General features: G+C 41.7%; 1 long non-coding RNA gene across 1 annotated transcript in view; it reads left to right on the forward strand.

Moving 5' to 3' along the window:
- Nucleotides 1-17,471, forward strand: part of LOC120852647 — a 334,482-nt gene extending 317,011 nt beyond the window's left edge. The window contains exon 4 of the long non-coding RNA XR_005718604.1: nucleotides 17,420-17,471. This is a non-coding gene — a long non-coding RNA (uncharacterized LOC120852647). The remainder of the gene's footprint in view (nucleotides 1-17,419) is intronic.
- The last annotated feature ends 204 nt before the right edge of the window (nucleotides 17,472-17,675 follow it).

The following is a 17,675-nucleotide window of genomic DNA, read 5'->3' on the forward strand; positions in this document are numbered from 1 at the left end:
CCAGAGTCTCATTAAGTCAGCTGCTCTCTACTGGCCACATCTGAGGATATTTTTTTTTCCTTCTGCCTCTTGCTGAGGCTCCAAGAAATGCTGTGATGATATCCCAAGCCTGTCCACCGAGATATTCCACATAGTCATTTCTCCAGCATGCTGAGCAACAGGAACTCCAAGGCTGTGCGGTTCCTATGGGCTCCACCTGGCCGAGCACACAGCCTTTCTCTGTTCTCAAAGAATGCTATCAACACCATTTCTACCTGGGGGTTATGAGAGTGTGCTACTTTTTTTCCCATTTCCTCCTGGCCTCCCCTGGGGAAGAGTCCCACAGAAAGTGAAAGTGAAGCTGCTCAGTCGTGTCCAACTCTTTGCAATTCCATGGACTGTAGCCTATCAGGCTGCTCCATCCATGGGATTTTCCAGGCAAGAGTACCAGAGTGGGTTGCCTTTTCCTTCTCCAGGGTATCTTCCCAATCCAGGGATCGAACCCAGGTCTCCCGCACTGCGGGCAGACGTTTTACCCTCTGAGCCACCAGGGAAGCTGGTACAAGAGTCCCACAGAGACAGATTCAAAGGAACCCGTGAAGCACATATGCTTTCCTCCAGCCCCTCTAGCCTAGGAAGCTTTTCTAGTCTTGGGATTCAAAAGGGCCAGACAAAAGAATGATCACACATCTTCCTGTGCCTTAAGTGGCTTCACAGTCTGAACTTCCAAAAATGGAAACGCCTTGACTGTTTTTCTGCCACAACAACCTTTTTATGGTTCATGAGTATATTATAGAACGGCAGCATACAGTGGTCTGAAAACATCACCTTCAGACCAACAGCATCAACATCACCTGAGAACTTGATAGAATGCAGATTTTTCAGATCTCACTCCAGACTTGCTGACTAGAATATTCTGGGGCTGGAACCCGTCAATCTGTGATTCAACGAGCCCTCCAGGTGACTGGGAGGCATACGCAGGTTTGACAAACACAGTACAAGGTGAACTTGGGAGCTGTATGATCCCAGAGAACTGTCTTAACATCTCTGAAAATGGAGATCATACTTGTATTTACATCATGTTGAGGCTTTTGTAATGATCACATGCACTAAATAAAAACATAGAGAACTGTCAACAGGGCCCGGCATACAGTGGATACTATAAAAATAGGCATATTATTTATATCTTTTAACTGAAACTCAAATTACAGGCAGGGTTGGGGCAATAGAAAATGTCAGGGAAAGACGCTATTTCAAGTATAGTAGCCCACAAAATTTAATGACGAAGGTCCGTATAGTCAAAGCTATAGTTTTTCCAGTAGTCATGTATGGATGTGAAATTTGGAACATAAAGAAAGCTGAGTGATAAAGAATTGATGCCTTCAAACTGTGGTGTCAGAGAAGACTCTTGAGAGTCCCTTGGACTGCAAGGAGATCAAACAAGTCAATCCTAAAGGAGACCAGTCCTGGGTGTTCATTGGAAGGACTAATGCTGAAGCAGAAACTCCAATACTTGGGCCACCTGATGTGAAGAGCTGACTCATTGGAAAAGATTCTGATGCTGGGAGGGATTGGGGGCAGGAGGAGAAGGGGACGACAGACACTGAGATGGTTCAATGGAGTCACCGACTCGATGCACCTGGGTTTGAGCAAATTTGGGGAGGTAGTGAAGGACAGGGAGGCCTGGCATGCTGCACTCCATGGGGTCACAAAGAGTGGGACACGACTGAGTGACTGAACAACAACAACAAAATAAATTTAAAGGAAATTAAACTGTCTTCCTTCAATTCTTTTACCTTCATTCTATAATTCACATTTTGTATTAGTTGGCACCTTCACTGTCTATTTTAATTAAAGACTTTGAACCATAAAAGGTTTTCTAAATTATTCAGTACTTTTACCAAAAGAATGGAACCATTATGTGGGAATGAATTTTGATGAAAGTGAAAGTCACTCAGTCGTGTCCAACTCTTTGTGACCCCGTTGACTTTAGCCCGCTAGGCTCCTCTGTCCATGGAATTCTCCAGGCAAGAACACTAGAGAGGGTTGCCATTTCCTTCTCCAGGTGATCTTTCTGGATTGAACCCAGCATTGAACCTGGGTCTCCTGCACTGCAGGCAGGTTCTTTACATCTGAACCACCATAGCCCGTCCAACAGTCTCATCCACAGACAGGATGACCAGAGTGACTGCTTACTGGTTTTACACTTTCAGACATTGTGCAAAAGATTCATCCACTGGTTTAGAACTTGAAATCAAGTTTTGAAATGCAAATTCTTTTTCTTCAATAGGATTTGAAAGAATATTGTATACTGGCTGAGCTCACTATTAAATAAATTACCTTTTGAAAGAAACTGCTCACTCAGTCACATGAGGCAAATTTAATTCTTTATGGAATCCAAGGTCCCATTTAGTAATTTGGGTAATTTACTAAGCATTAGCTATTTACTCTCGTTTCCAGAAAATACTAACCTCACTGGATTCATCAGCACACTTCTAGAGATGAGGTCAGCCACAGATTTGGAAACTAACACCTTCTGCAACTCAGTGAAGCTACCACCTATATGACTAATGATCCATCTCTTTTTTCTAGAGGGAGTGTTATTCTGAGAGAGTGGCGTCAACACTTTCTCCCAGTTTTCCATAAGGGAAGGGTAGCTCCGTTAATGAAAACAAAAATCAAGAACAATTGATAACAGCTGGAAATCCTTGCCTTTACTACTTTCTTATAAAGACTATTCAAGAATGCATGAAACAGACAAAATTACATAAGGATTAAGGGACATCTTCTAAATCTTCCAAACATGTGCTTTACTTTGGCTGGCTTTCCCTTGCCAAATCCACAGTGAAGAATAGTCTCGTACAAGCATCTTGTTGAAAACAGAAAAAAAAAAAGTTTTTTTAAAAAATATATATTTTCTATATATAAATATGAAACATCTGGGTTTTTTAGATTATCACTATTTTGGCTAATCTTTCAGGCTTAATGTTGGTGATGCTTGGCATCATGGAAACATGACAACACTGAAATTAACACAGATTAAATAAAATCACAGTACTTTTAAGATGGAGAGAGACTTATTGATGAATCATCTCATCCAGCTCTTTCAATTTACATAGAGGAAAACTCAAGGCTGAATTGGTGTCCTACCCACAAGCTTAAATCCTTTTAAAAACACTATGGATTTACAAACACATGGGCTTAAATTTTCAGGCTTTGTGAACCTAGTCTTTTCATAAGTAGGGATGCATCTGCATTTTATAAGGTCTCATCTGGTCACTGGGAGTTCTGAAACTAAGATCTCATTTCTTACGCAAAAAGGGATTCCCAGGTAATAAAGGAAATGGAACACACATCAAGTTGTAATACATGGTACTGCTTTAGTTGGAGGAAAGATCTCCTGGAGTCGAATGGCAGGACATCCTGCTTAAAGACAGGTAGATGAGAGATGGTAAAAGACCTTGAATCCTATGCCAAGAAAGATGTACCTTATCTGTTAATAACAACAAGCACTGATGATCTGATTATGCATCACTGTGCTAAGAGTTTTACCTACATTATTATGTGTCATCCTTATAATTACCACGTGAGGTAGGTTTCATCACTTTACCTTTTAACACATGAACGAACTGAAGCAACAAGAGGCTAGTAGTGCATTACCCAAGGTCAAATGGACAAATGGCAAAATTGGGACTCAGAATTCTCCCAGTTCCCTTAAGTGTTTGTTCTTGAACACAGGAATGACAAGATCAAGCTGTTCTTCTAGGAGATTAATTTGGCCACAGCACAGAGCACGCACTGTCTTTTTCCTGGCCCACGGCACAAGCAGGAATGCTTAACTCCTGTATGGTTTCTTTCAGCCATTTAGAGATTTATGAGAAAGCCATGTCATACTTCTTAGATTTAACATGTTCATTTCTTTTCGCTTCAACATGTTTTTCTAAGTCATGGGCTGTGACCTGACCATTTCCTTATTTTCACTCTCTTCCTCCTTTATCTCTCAGTACAGCCAATTTCTCTCTTGGGGACCATTATTGCTTTCCTAAGGCCTTGGGCAAAGACAAGGCTTCTCCCACCACGCTAATCATCAGAGGATACAGAAAGGGGAGAGGGGAAGAAGGGAATGTTCTCAATATAATTACAGACAATAGCACACAAAGTTTCCTCCATTACTTAAGGCTGAAATGTATCCACGAAGATGAATTAGTTTTTGGGGGGACCCACTAATAAATCCTAATATTTCTCAAGGAAAGATGACTTGAAATTTAATTTATATTAAGCTATTACTGAAGTTTATGCTAATTAAATGTGGGCTTCATAGCAATTCATCCCAGGAACAATCCAAAAAGGTAAATAATGTAATAAAGTAAAATAAAACTCTGCACACCACCCCCACCACTACCAGCCCCACAGAAGCAACAGGCGGCATTGGAGTGGAGTGGGTGTGCCCTAGAGGGTACTGCTGCTAAGTCACTTCAGTCGTGTCCAACTCTGTGCGACCCCATGGACGGCAGCCCATGAGGCTCCCCCGTCCCTGGGATTCTCCAGGCAAGAACACTGGAGTGGGTTGCCATACATGACTGGAAAAGGAGAGAGAAACCATTTCCTGCTCTCTCAGAACATTTGCTCTTTAATAAGCATGCCGAGGTTCGCAAGGCACTTCCTGCAGGGGCTGGATCCTCTATTGGAAATGTTGAAGGTTATCTCTGGAAGTGTCTTCCATGAACAAATGACTTGTCAAGTCCTGCCTGGGGAAGAAGATGAACTGAACAGCATGGAGGCACAAGGCCATCTCAGAGGACAATGCCAGACCCAAAGGCACCTCCCCGCCTATGAGTACAGCGCTCTTCGCATGTCAGCTTGCCATCTGGTCTTCACACAGGTGCAAACACTTACTCAGGCGTGATTCCCCCTTTATGCCCATTCACTGAACTCTCAGCTCAAAGGAGATGAGATGAGCCCAATTACGTATGTGATGGATCTCTGCATGCCGTTTTTCCAATCCAGACTGTCTGGGCTGCACAGACCATGTCTTATAGTTTTGCAAAGTTTTCCAAGTAAAACTTCACAGAGCCACAGAAGGGACTAAAATTTTAAAAGACTGTTTATGGACTAAAATACATACCTGATAAAGCAGTTATCCTTTGCATTCCAGAAAGGAACTCCTGGAACCCTTCAGCACATGAAAAGCTAAAACCCCTAATTCTCAGACTTATGGCTTTCCTGGTGTACAGGAAACAGGCTGTTAGCCCAGTCTCCTTGGCGATGAAGTGAGCAGGACCTGTGTCTTTCTTGACAGTCCTACTGTCTTTCCAGGAGCCAGCCCTTGTGCACTCAGCTGGATCTCCTTTACCAGAATTCTCTGTCCACTTCCCAGTGTTGTGAGAATCAAATGAGGTGATCTACACTGGAGGTGCCCTAAATGACAAAACCACCAAAAAACACAAGAACACTGCCTTTGAAGAACGAATGGAGTAAATCCCAATTCCTTCCAAATATTTCCCCAAGCAACCAGTGTCTAAACGAGGTGAGAGAGAGGGTATGGAATTAAAGATTGGAAGGATTATCATAAAGCAAGTGCAGAATCACAAAGTGTCACACTAGGCGTCTCCATTGATAACGTTAAATTTAACTCTTAACACCTTCCTCTGAAAGAGGGAAAATGGAAGCACCAAGGGGGCAAAAGCTTTGCTCAGTGTCCCACATTGGCTAAACAGGCTCAAACCCAGGGATCACGAATTTGGGTTCCAGGTGCATAACACGTGATAGGGAACCAACTTTTCTAGTTTTGGATTGACCAGATTTTTGATAACTGTAATGACTGTGATTGGAATGTGGCCTAAAAGCAGCAACCTTTTCACATGAGGTCAAAACTACATCACCAGATCACCATAAGGGTGTGGTTTATATTCTCCCAGCCCCAAATGCCCTTACCTCAGTGCTCTCTTCCTCTCCTGTCTATTAAATTCTGAAAGACTCAGATCAAACACTGACCTCAAGAAATCCTCCCAGACAATTCCATTCTAAAAGAACTCTGATCTTTCCCTCCTTGGAATCCTTAATACACTATCAGTTGATCACATCTATTCCTGGGGGACTTACTTAAATGATACACATTTGAGAGCTGTTCCTGACATTGTTCCTGGGGTTTGGGCTTCAGTATTTAGAAAGATCAACACCTCCTCGAAAGCAGGTTGAATACATTTTTTGTACTCCCCTACAAGGACAATATGCTATTTTCTGCCTAAAGATGTTTATGGAGTGTTTACGATGGGCCAGGCATGGTACTAAACATTGAGTACGTACATGCTAAGCATTTTGTATGATTGACTTCATTGGATTTCCCCTAGCAGGTACAGTTTTTATACCCATTTTCAAGAGAGGGAAGCTGAGGTTCAGCGACTACAGTAGCTTGCCCAAGTTTGCTCACCTAGTAGAGAACAGAGCTGGAATTAAAACTGGATACATCTGACTCTAGGGCTGATTTCTCATCCCCTAGGTAGTACTACCCCTTCATAGCACAGGCAGTTTCCGTTGACCTTAACAGACCAAATCCAGGGTCTACAAATTTCAAGATAATACACAAAACTCTGAGTTTAAACTTGGTTCCAGCTTTCAAACTATGCCTAAGGATTTGGGATTTAACACATTGTGCTCCTTTTGAACAGCTTGTTCCTTCAATGGGTTTCTGATATAACATGACAGAGGTTTCTATACTCGGATTGGGCATCACTGGATTTTATAGTCCCTACAAGTTTTACACTGTGAAATTTTGAATCTAGTATCAGTGTGTCTTAGAGTCTCCTCTAATTAAGGCTAAACCTAGCCACAACTATGCCAGGACTCTCTGGTGTATACCTTAATGAGAAAAACTTTTGTGAGTATTGACCCATCACTTAAAGCTCTTTCATCATCCTATGGATTTACGAGAAACATTAGGCTAGTCTCACCTGAAGGCAAATTTCTTGAGCATGGCTGCCAATATCACAGACATACATACAAATCACAAAAGATTGGGCATGTTATTCACAACTGGATAATTAATATTAAAAATATAGGAGAATGAAAGAGAACAAGGATTATGTGAATATATAGTGACAGCAGAAAAAGAACAAGTGACCAGAGATGCCAACACTGTGAAAATGAGTGTCAGAAGTGGGAAATATAAAACTTTCCATCATCATAATTCATGACATCTACACTGTTATAGTAGCGCTTGGAGACTTAACTGAAATCAGCCAGATGCAGCATATATTTGGGACCAGTACTAAAATACCTCATTTTCCCTCTCACATTTCTCATTTCTCCAAAATAATTATACAAACTATACTGCAAAGCCCAGAAGGGAAATTCAACTGTTATGAAGAAAACATGGAAAACCTTACACAAGAAAAATATGTTTAAATGTCTTTCTCCTCTTCTTTCCCTAGTTTCTCATCTATTTTAATTTAAACCCTCCATTTAGGGGACAAGTGATTTCATATCCTAAGAAACACAAACAAAATTTACCCTTTTCACAATGTTTTCCTGTCTTTCATTGAATTATTTCATGCAGGTCAAAAAAAGAAAAGTATTTTATAAAATCAATCAAACTAAAATGAAGCAAACTGAATGATTTTAAATGTACATTTTTACTCGAAGTTGTTTCCCCATTGTAGAACACTGTATTGACATATGTTCTTGCACTTTCATTTACACACACCCACAAACACAGGCACACATACAACTGTTTGTACCAATATCTTCCTGAACAGCAGAAAGTCAAAAAGACACCTTTCATATCCTGTCAGTTAGTATTCTTTCAATAGAACCACCTGTATGGAGGCCTTTGTCTTTCTTTAATCCAACTCTCAACCCATTATGTTATATATATCTTTCCATGCACGAGATGCATGCAGTATATCTCATCTTCTTTGGCCACCTTTGTGTTTGGAATAAATCAGAGAAAACAATATCCTAAACGAAGCAGCAGTTTGTAGCGTGATTGTAAAATATATACACATATGGCAAGATTTCTATTGCTGCTAAAAGATAAAATATCCAAGATATATCATTTTTCTCTGCAAATCACCCCCACATGAATATAAAAATATCTACCTATATTTATCCATTTGCATAGCAGTACTTTCCCACACAGTTGTTAAGAGCAATTATACCAGCCCAAGAACTTCTGGGATACTCCTGGAAAATTACACACATGTAGCACTTGATCTTTTCCAGGAATTTTCAGGAGTATAGTCTCATTTGGTTTTTATCACAGTCCTATAAGGATGGGAGAGTCAGAATTATTCCCGTTTTAGAGATGATAAAATATAAAGTATTAAGTCTTTGCTTAGCATCAGAGTTGAGCAGAAAATCCTGAACTCTCACACCCTCAATCAGTTATCTACGTACTACAGCAATATGCTTTTTCTTTCATTATTTAAATTATCCACTTACAAAGATGCTCATTGTAAATAAACTGCAGTTTTAAATTCTATATATAAGGATATAAACATAAATCCTTTCATAACTCTAGAATGCTAGAATCTGGTAACATCTACAACAAAACAACATTTATAAACGTTTTCACTTTAGTTATATATCTCTATATCTTAAAGAGTAAAAGTTAGCAAACTACAGCCTAGAGGTCAAGTGTGGTCTGCCATCTGTGCTTTGTTGTTGTCGTTTTTAGCAGCCTGCAAGTTAAGAATGACTTCTTACATTTTTAAATGTTTGAAAAACATTAAAAAAAGAACATTAATCACAAATGCGTATCATATGAAATTCAAATTTCAGGGCCCACAAACAAAGCCTACTGGAACACAGACACACTCATTCATCGACACATTATTTTTGCCTTTGCTACCAACTGAGTAGTTACAACAAAGATCAAACGGCTCAAAAGCCAAAAATAAGTATCATCTGATCATTACAGAAGATGACTGTCATGCTTATTATGATTAAATGCTTTTTTATTTCTAACAACTTTATCTTTTTTTGACCACGGAACAAGAGAATACCCCAAACTAGAACACCCTCCATACAACATTCACGGTATTTCCATCTTTAGAAAGGGAGGTGAAAATTGAGACTTTTCTGGACATATGATTAGCTTACTAGAAATCATAGTGAATTTTAAATGATACAGGAATCACATTTTGGGTAATTCAGAAGGCTCCAGAACCATTATGTAGAGAGGGAACTACAAGACGGCGGCACAGTCATTCCTCAGTACACACAAAGGGATTGGTTCCAGGACTCAAATCTGCAAATGCTCATGTCTCTTATACAAAATTGCATAGTGTTGGCATATAACCTTCACACATCTTCCCGTATACTTTAAATCATCTCTAAATGACACCAATACACCTAATACAATGTAAAAACTATGTAAATAGTTGCCATCGCAGGGCAAATTTAAATTTTGCTTTTTGGAATTTTCTGGAAGCTTATTTTCAAAAATCCTCATTTGAATATGTGAATGCAGAAGGGTAAGTGTATAGGACATTTTAACAGGCTGTACCTGGGAGCACCTACCCAGCTCTTTGGAATAGCAGGATTGAAACACCTTCCAAAATAGAGTGAGAAGTTCCCCTAATCCTTAACGTCTAAGAGAGGATGTTCTGAGGGAGAGACACTCCCACGTCTCTCTCTCCAAACCTATTAAAACGACAAAACATCCATAAGCCACTGGACCCAATTACTTTTGGACATGGGCCCACCCACCGCAAGTCACAGTATATAACAAATTAAAATTTCAGGCCATTGTCTCAAACTTCTGGCTCAGTCTGTTAAAGGGGCCAACACACCTGTTAAAGATACAATGGCAAGCTGCCATGTTTTGCAGCAGTCAGAAGTTCAGTGTCATGTAAAAGACTTTTGTCCCTAGTGCTGAGATAATGAGCTTGTTCCTTCTTGATGATTTATGGGATGCAGATGAGAAACTGGCTGATTGAGGCTTTGCAAGATGAAAGTTTTCTGCTCTTGGCAGTAGTACCGGTACTCTGGAGAAAGTGGTTTAACTGCTGCAGTTCCATTACTGCCATTTGAAAAAGTCAAATAACAAATTATGCCAGGTGAATATAAATAAAACTTATTTCACTCAATTTGTTGGTTGGAAATCACTCTAAACTTCTTTGCTACACCAAACTATAGAATTCCAATAGTTACTGACAAGCTTCAGGGTCTTTTCTGTCCAGCAGAACCAGCTGGTCCCTAAATTACTACCCTCTTTCAGTCTTAAACTCTTATAATAGACTTATATTTAGGCTTCTATATTTGCTTCCTGTTAGCCAATGGCAACCCACTCCAGTACTCTTGCCTGGAAAAATCCTGTAGACAAAGGAGCCTGGTAGGCTGCAGTCCATGGGGTCACTAACAGTCGGACATGACTGAGCGACTTCACTTTCACTTTTCACTTTCATGCATTGGAGAAGGAAATGGCAACCCACTCCAGTGTTCTTGCCTGGAGAATCCCAGGGACGGGGGAGCCTGGTGGGCTGCCATCTATGGGGTCGCACAGAGTGGGACACGACTGAAGCGACTTAGCAGTAGCCATAAGCCTAACTTTCTCCTACCTCCTTAATTAACTCAATAAACAATTTAAATGTGCTAGAGTCTGAAAGAATTTCAAGGTACCCATGCTACACACTTGAGGTTAATGAGTACCATCTTATAGACCTTTTGTTTCAAATCAGTATTAAGTAAATCCTCTTATCCAATAACAACCAGCAGCCCAAAGAGGCTCTTTAAACTTAAATTTGAATTGAGTAAAATTAAAGAAAATTTTAAATTTACTGCTTCAGTCACACCAGCAGATTTCAAGGGCTCAAAGGCTCCATGTGGTCAGAGGTCAGTAATTGAACAGTGCAGATGTATCACCAGCAAAGCCCATTAACAATACCCAGAAAATAAAAATAGAATCTGGGTAATAAAGTCTAACCTTTAGTCTTCCTTGGAGCTCAGTCTAGTTTCACCTGCTCGTAGGGTGCAGCAAGCAGAGGCCTTGAACTCAGTGCTTCCCACTGTTCCTAGTGCCAAACAGCGAGGCTTGTTGCTTCAGCTCCGGACCGTGGGTAGAAGCTCTGGGCCCAGGGCTACAATTCAAGATGGCGGCAGAGAGCAGGCCCTGAGATCTGGACCCTGAACCTCGCGAGAACTCCACCCTCCACACGCCCCCTCCCTGCTGCTGAGTTCCCGGCAAAGCAGCCTACCCACAGCTTCTGAGGGACTGCCTGTGTTGCAGAGCTGAAGCTCACATCTTCCATTCTTTGACCAAAGAACAGAACTTGCCTGGGACTTCCTTGGTGATCCAGTGGCTAAGACTCCATGCTCCCTAAGGCAGGGGGCCTCGATTCATCCCTGGTTAGGGAACTGGATTCCATCTGCCACAGTGAAGAGTTCATAAGCAGCAACTAAGGATCCTGCGTTGCCACAACAAAGACAGACGATTCCACGTGTTGCAATTAAGACCCGGCGCAGCCAAATAAATAAATAAAATTAACAAATGAATACTAAAAAAAAAAAAAAGCTTTCCTTCTCTTCTGAACCAAACTCCATCTCAGTCTGTTGGCTCAAACGACATCACACAGTAGAACCTTTCTTGGGGCCAGACTCCTAACAGTCAGTAACAGGTGAAGAATATTTCCATCATTTCAGAAAGCTCTACTGGTTAACTCAGCTCTCTATTTTAACTCATAAAGGTAAAACTATCCTTTAGTTCTACTTTTATTCACCACTTACTCTTACAGTCTGAAGAAGTAAAAAATAAAAAATAGAATGCAACTAATATTTTTTTAGTATCTGCCATGTACTAAGTGTGGTTTCTTGGTTCACCCAAATAATTCCATTTGATTCTCCTCAAATAATGTAAAAGTTCCTTTATTTCCAGGTCTACTTTCTAAAATGCCTGATCTAGATGCCATCTCCACAGCCATCTCATCACAATTTTTTTGTCATTAAACACTGAGCACCTACAATGTGCCTAGAACAGTTTTAGAAGTGGTCATTTCCCTGGGGCTGCCTCTAGGAATCTTACTGTCTCCACTCTTGATCTCTGTGCTTTTCTTGGGAATTCAACAGCTCCTCCTGTTGGAATGAATGTAATCCACTCTCTCTCCAAGTATCCTTCCACAGCTTTTCCTGAGCAGCCTAGAGTTTCCTTCCCACCTGCCTCCTCCCCATGGCACATTTACTCCCTCTGCCAAAAATGCAAGGATGATCTAAATATCCCCATTCCTTTGAACAAGGACATTTGGAAGTTATCAGTTTGCCTGTGTTTATTAAAAGACGGGCTTCCCAGGTGGCTCAGTGCTAAAGAATCCGCCTGCCAATGCAAGAGATGCAGGTTCCGTCCCTGGGTCAGGAAGACCCCTGGAATAGGAAATGGCAACCCACTCCAGTATTCTTGCCTGGAACGTTCCACAGAGACAGGAGCCTGTGGGCTACAGTCCATGAGGTTGCTAAAGAATCTAACATGACTGAGCAAATGAGCAGGCACTCATGCAGTAAAAGGCAATCACTCCACATTCATTGCTCTGAGAAAGTTAAGTTATCTTATTTGAACACTAAATATATATTAAAGGTTGTAGCAACTCAGCTTCAACCAGTCTTCAGAGGCAATATTTTATTAGAAATACATTACTCCTTCATACAAATTCAATGCCAAGTGAACCAGAAACTGTAGTAAATGAAAGATGGCCACAAATTCTTTGACATTCCTCACAACCAAAGGTGGAGTGTACTCTTCTCCTTGGACCTGGGCTAGCGCACACCTGATTTAATCAACAGAGAACAGTGTTAAGTCATGCTCTGCTGGTTCTCAGCCTTTAAGAGAGCAGGCAGCCTCAACCATGGTCTCCCTCAGTAGCTGAATCAACATGCTAAGAATTCTGACGACTTGCTAGAAAGCCGCATGGGGAAGTCCTGCAATGAAACTACAGAGAGGGAGTTCAGCCTTCCATGTGCCCCTGCAAGATGCCAGGCACATACATGATACCATCGTGGACCCAAGTCACTGACAGGTGGAGCAGCACAGCACAGCCAAGTCCAGCTAAACTCCTGTCCCAGAAAATCATGACATAATAAAAAGGCTGATGTGTAAGCCATCACATTTTGGAGTACGTTGTTATCAATGACAGATAATTTAGAGCTTAAGGTAACAGATTAGCTGTTAAAACTGGCTGCCTCATTTGAACACGTTTCAAGATGGTCCCCAAAAAGAATCATGAGGAGCTGGGAAACAGCCAGATATATTTTATGGAGAGAGTGAGTCAAATAAAGCATAGGATGAGAGACAAAATGGGGAGACAAAAATGTTGTGAGTGAGGAAAGAGAAGGAAAGTCCCACTCATTCCCCTGGATGCTCTGACCCAGTCATCTACCTGTACTTTATCCAACTTCTAAGAAATAACCCCTCACTGGTGTTTTTGTTTTACTCAGTTGTCTCCCTTCTAGGCTGTAAGTTTCCTGAAGTCAGGGATCTCTTGTCTGGATGTGTCCCCAGCATCTAGAGAAAATATTATCAAGGTGTTATGACAGCACTCCATTTCTAATCCAGCCCTGCTTCTCACAATTTAGCCTTGGACGACTTAACCTCCCATGTACCTCAGTTTGGCCATTTATAAGATGAGGCTAAGAGTATGGTATGTACCTCATAAGAGTATGGTGCCTACTAAGTATATGACAAAATATTGTGCTTCATGGGTGAATTAAAGTTCCTAATAATCTTGCCCTAGGCTACCCCCTCTGGACTTAGAAGACCCAAGAAAGGTACCCACGTGTACACCAAAGATCACTAGAAGGGACCTCAGAGACCAGACTAGGCAGGTCCCTCAAAGACCAGGCTTTCCAGAAAAGCACCCTGTGATGCTATTTGGAGATCACCAATCCAGTTCTTTTCCAGCTATAGCTATCTCACACTAGGAGCTGATTCAGAGTGGCTCCAGACTGTTATTGGACTTGGAGCCTTTGTGAAGAAGGGGACAGGAATGGCTTTCTAATCCTCAGGCTGGAGAGTACTAGCCCAGCTTCGAAAACTGGTCCCTGAAATGGCCTCTGCTGGCCCAAGACCCAGTTTCCACAGGGTGTAATAGGTGCAAATAAGGTTCATTAACCAGAAGACCTGGCTCCTGCTAGAGAAAGCAGGAGAAACAAATGTTGAACCCCTGAGGCTGCACACACATGGTTCTGTTGAGCTGGAGGTGGATTCTGGTGGGCAGATGGTGGGGGCTGAAGCTGCTGAAGCTCTTGTGACTTTTGCTGGGGACTCATAAGATGAGGCTGAGCTGGGCTCATAGAGAAAGAGACCCAGCAAGTCACTGGGAAGGGCAAACAGGGCCCAGACAGCCATAACAGCTCAATCAGTTTCTAGATGAGGGAGAAGAAGAAAAGTTTTAAAAGCCTACTGGGGAGTAAGAACAGCATAGGGTTTGGTAATACAGGTTCTGGAGTCCATATGCTCAAGTTGGTATCCCAGATCCATTACTTTCTTGAGCAATCTAGTTAGTTTCTCTAAGCCCTTTTTCCCCATTTGGAAAGGGTACACAGAAATAGTCCCTGACTCAGAAGTGTTGTGAGGATTCAGAGAGATAGTTCAGGACACGCTATTTCTTGAGGACTCCATTTAAAATAACCTCTTGCTTCTTCCTCCTTTTTCCCATTGTGTTTAATATCCTGTGACATTTTTAAATGTGTGTATGTATGAACATATGTGTGAGTGTGTATGTATAAACTATATACAGTTTATTCTTTGTTTCTCTCTACTGCAGTGCAACATTAAAGAAAACAAGTATATTTGTTTCATTTTTTGATATATCCTTCATTCTTAGAAAGGTGCCTGATGCACAGTAGGTTCATAGTAAATATTTTTTTAATAAATGACTGAATGGAGGTAAAACGCCTGACTCAGTAAACACTCAATAGCTACCAGTATTTATTTGCATATTCCTGCCTAAATGGTGTTCCCAGAAGTTTCCTGTTCCCATAATGTTAAGTCCACTCCTTCTTTGCAGCATTTCTCCCATTTTGTTCATATTATAACTTGTAATTGTGTCTGCTACTAGGAGAAAAGTAGAGCAATTCAAGTATGAGGTTCAATGGCTAAAGACCAGGCCAGTATGAGCATGAGTTAGGAGAACAGGCTTTTGAATCAGACATCAGTTTAAATACCCAGCTCTGCCTATTATACAGAGTGAAATAAGTCAGAAAGAAAAACACCAATACAATATACTAATGCATACATATGGAATTTAGAAAGATGGTAACGATGACCGTATATGTGAGACAGCAAAAGAGACACAGATGTAAAGAGCAGACTTTTGGACTCTGTTGGAGAAGGCGAGGGTGGGATGATTTGAGAGAATAGCATTGAAATATGTATATTACCATATGTGAAATTGATCACCAGTCCAGGTTCGAGGCATGAGACAGCGTGCTCAGGGCTGGTGCACTGGGACAACCCTGAGAGATGAGGTGGGGAGGGAGGGGTGAGGGGGGTTCAGGATGGGGGACACATCTATACCCATGGCTGATTCATGTCAATGTATGGGAAAAACCACCACAATATTGTAAAGTAACTAGCCTCCAATTAAAATAAATTAATTAATAAAAAATAAAAATAAATAAATAAATACCCAGCTCTGCCATATACTGGGTTCCCATGGCATTTACTGTCATGAAATTGAAGTTTCCTCATCAGTTTGCTGAGTACCATAATTGCTCTGCACTCATGGGCTTGTTCTGAGGAATAAATGAGATACTACTTTAACACTGCTCAACACAGCGCCCACCACACACAATAAACAGGAAGGAAACATCAGCTATGATTACTCCCTGCCTCCTTAGTGGTATTTTGCACAGTGCCTTTGTACAAAGCATTCAGAAGAGCAAACAGTCTCTGAACAAATGCGTCTCAGATTAACCTGAAACAACCCGGCCCTCACTCAGTTTAATGTCCTCTCACTCCACCCTGCTTCGCCCTCTGTTTCAGTCCTCCAAGCCAACCAAGTTCCAGTCTCCCCTGCGGACTGACCGCATACCCCCTCTTGATGCCCTGTTCCCATTCATGAGCCAAAGCTGTCATTCTTAGAGCGGTCTGGTGGGGCCACAGGCCACTACTCAAGCTGGTTCTCTTCTGGCTTGTCAGAGGTCAGATCAAGCTACAAAGAAAGAGAATAGATGCCAAGGATTCACTGTATTTTAATGCTTGGTTCCTGGCCCATATTTATGCTGAGGGACAACAATTACAACCATATGACCTTGCATAACAAATGGGTCTGTCAAACTAGGCCTTGCAAAATGGCTTGCATGAATTCAAGCTTAACTTGTGATCTTCTAACACACAGTTGTGACACACACACCAGCCCACATACACATTTGTCAAAATAGGAAAGAGAGGCATTCACCGACTCATTCATTCACTCATTTCTTTCTCTGTCCAGCAGTCATGTGCTAAGTGCTAGGTTAAGACTACTGAATAAAACATGGCTTGCCCTTTGAAGGAGCTTACAGAATAGGGGGTAAAGGCTACAGAAAATGTCCGTGTTCTACACAGAACAGCCTGAACCCAGAGACTCCTAGTTCATTCTGGAAAGCTGAGCGAATGTCTTAGCTCTGGTTGCTGTAACAAAATAGCATAACCTGGGTGACTTATAGGCTTCCCTGGTGCCTCAGATGGTAAGGAATCCACTTGCAATGCAGGAGACCCAGGTTCAATCCCTGGGGCCAGAATATCCCTTGGAGAAGGGAAAGGCCACCCACGCCAGTGTTCTTGCCTGGAGAATTCAATGGACAGAGGAGCCTGACAGGCTACAGTCCATGGGGTCACAAAGAGTTGCACACGACTGAATGACTAACACACATATCTGTGGGCTTTCCTGGTAGCTCAGACTGTAAAGAATCTACCTGCAGAGCAGGAGAAACAGGCTCCATCTCTGGGTGGGGAAGATCCCCTGCAGAAGGGAATGGCAACCCACTCCAGTACTCTTATGTGTTAGTCGCTTAGTCAGTCATGTCCAACTCTGCAACCCCATGTATTGTAGGCTACCAGGCTCCTCTCTCTATGGAATTCTCCAGGCAAGAACACTGGAATGGGTAGCAATTCCCTCCTCCAGGATCTTCCGACCCAAGGATGGAACCCAGGTCTCCAGCATTGCAGGCAGATTGTTTACCATCTGAGATGCCAGGGAATCCCAAAGATGTGAGAAATAAATTTCCATTTTCCAAAATTCTTATAAACAACAGAAACATATTGCTCCCAATTCTGGGAGGCTGGCAAGTCTAAAATCAAAGTGGCAGCAGATTTGGTGTCTGGTGAGAGCCTGCATCCTGGTTGCTAGAGAGCCAGTTTGTCTGTTTGTCCTCACATGGCAGAAAGACAAGAGAGCATTCTGGGGTCTCTTTATAAGGGCACTAATCCCATTCAAGTGGACTGTGCCATCAGGAGCTTATTAATTCCCAGGGCCCCATCTCCTCATACCATTACATTATGGGTTAAAATTTCAATATGTGAATTTGGGGGGGTTCACAAACATTCAGTCTATAGCAACTCATAACTCAAGTAAGGATTTGGAGAATTGGAAGAAATACGACATTTTATATGTTGCCCTCAACCATCAGGGCAACATATTGTCCTGGACATTTTAGGCTCCCCCCGTCAAGTCATCCTCATACTCTATGTATGAGGATGAATGTGTTCTATCATCACTCACTCTACT

The sequence above is a fragment of the Oryx dammah genome, unplaced genomic scaffold (assembly GCF_014754425.2).
Source record: "Oryx dammah isolate SB20612 unplaced genomic scaffold, SCBI_Odam_1.1 HiC_scaffold_26, whole genome shotgun sequence".
Taxonomy (NCBI): Eukaryota; Metazoa; Chordata; class Mammalia; order Artiodactyla; family Bovidae; genus Oryx; species Oryx dammah.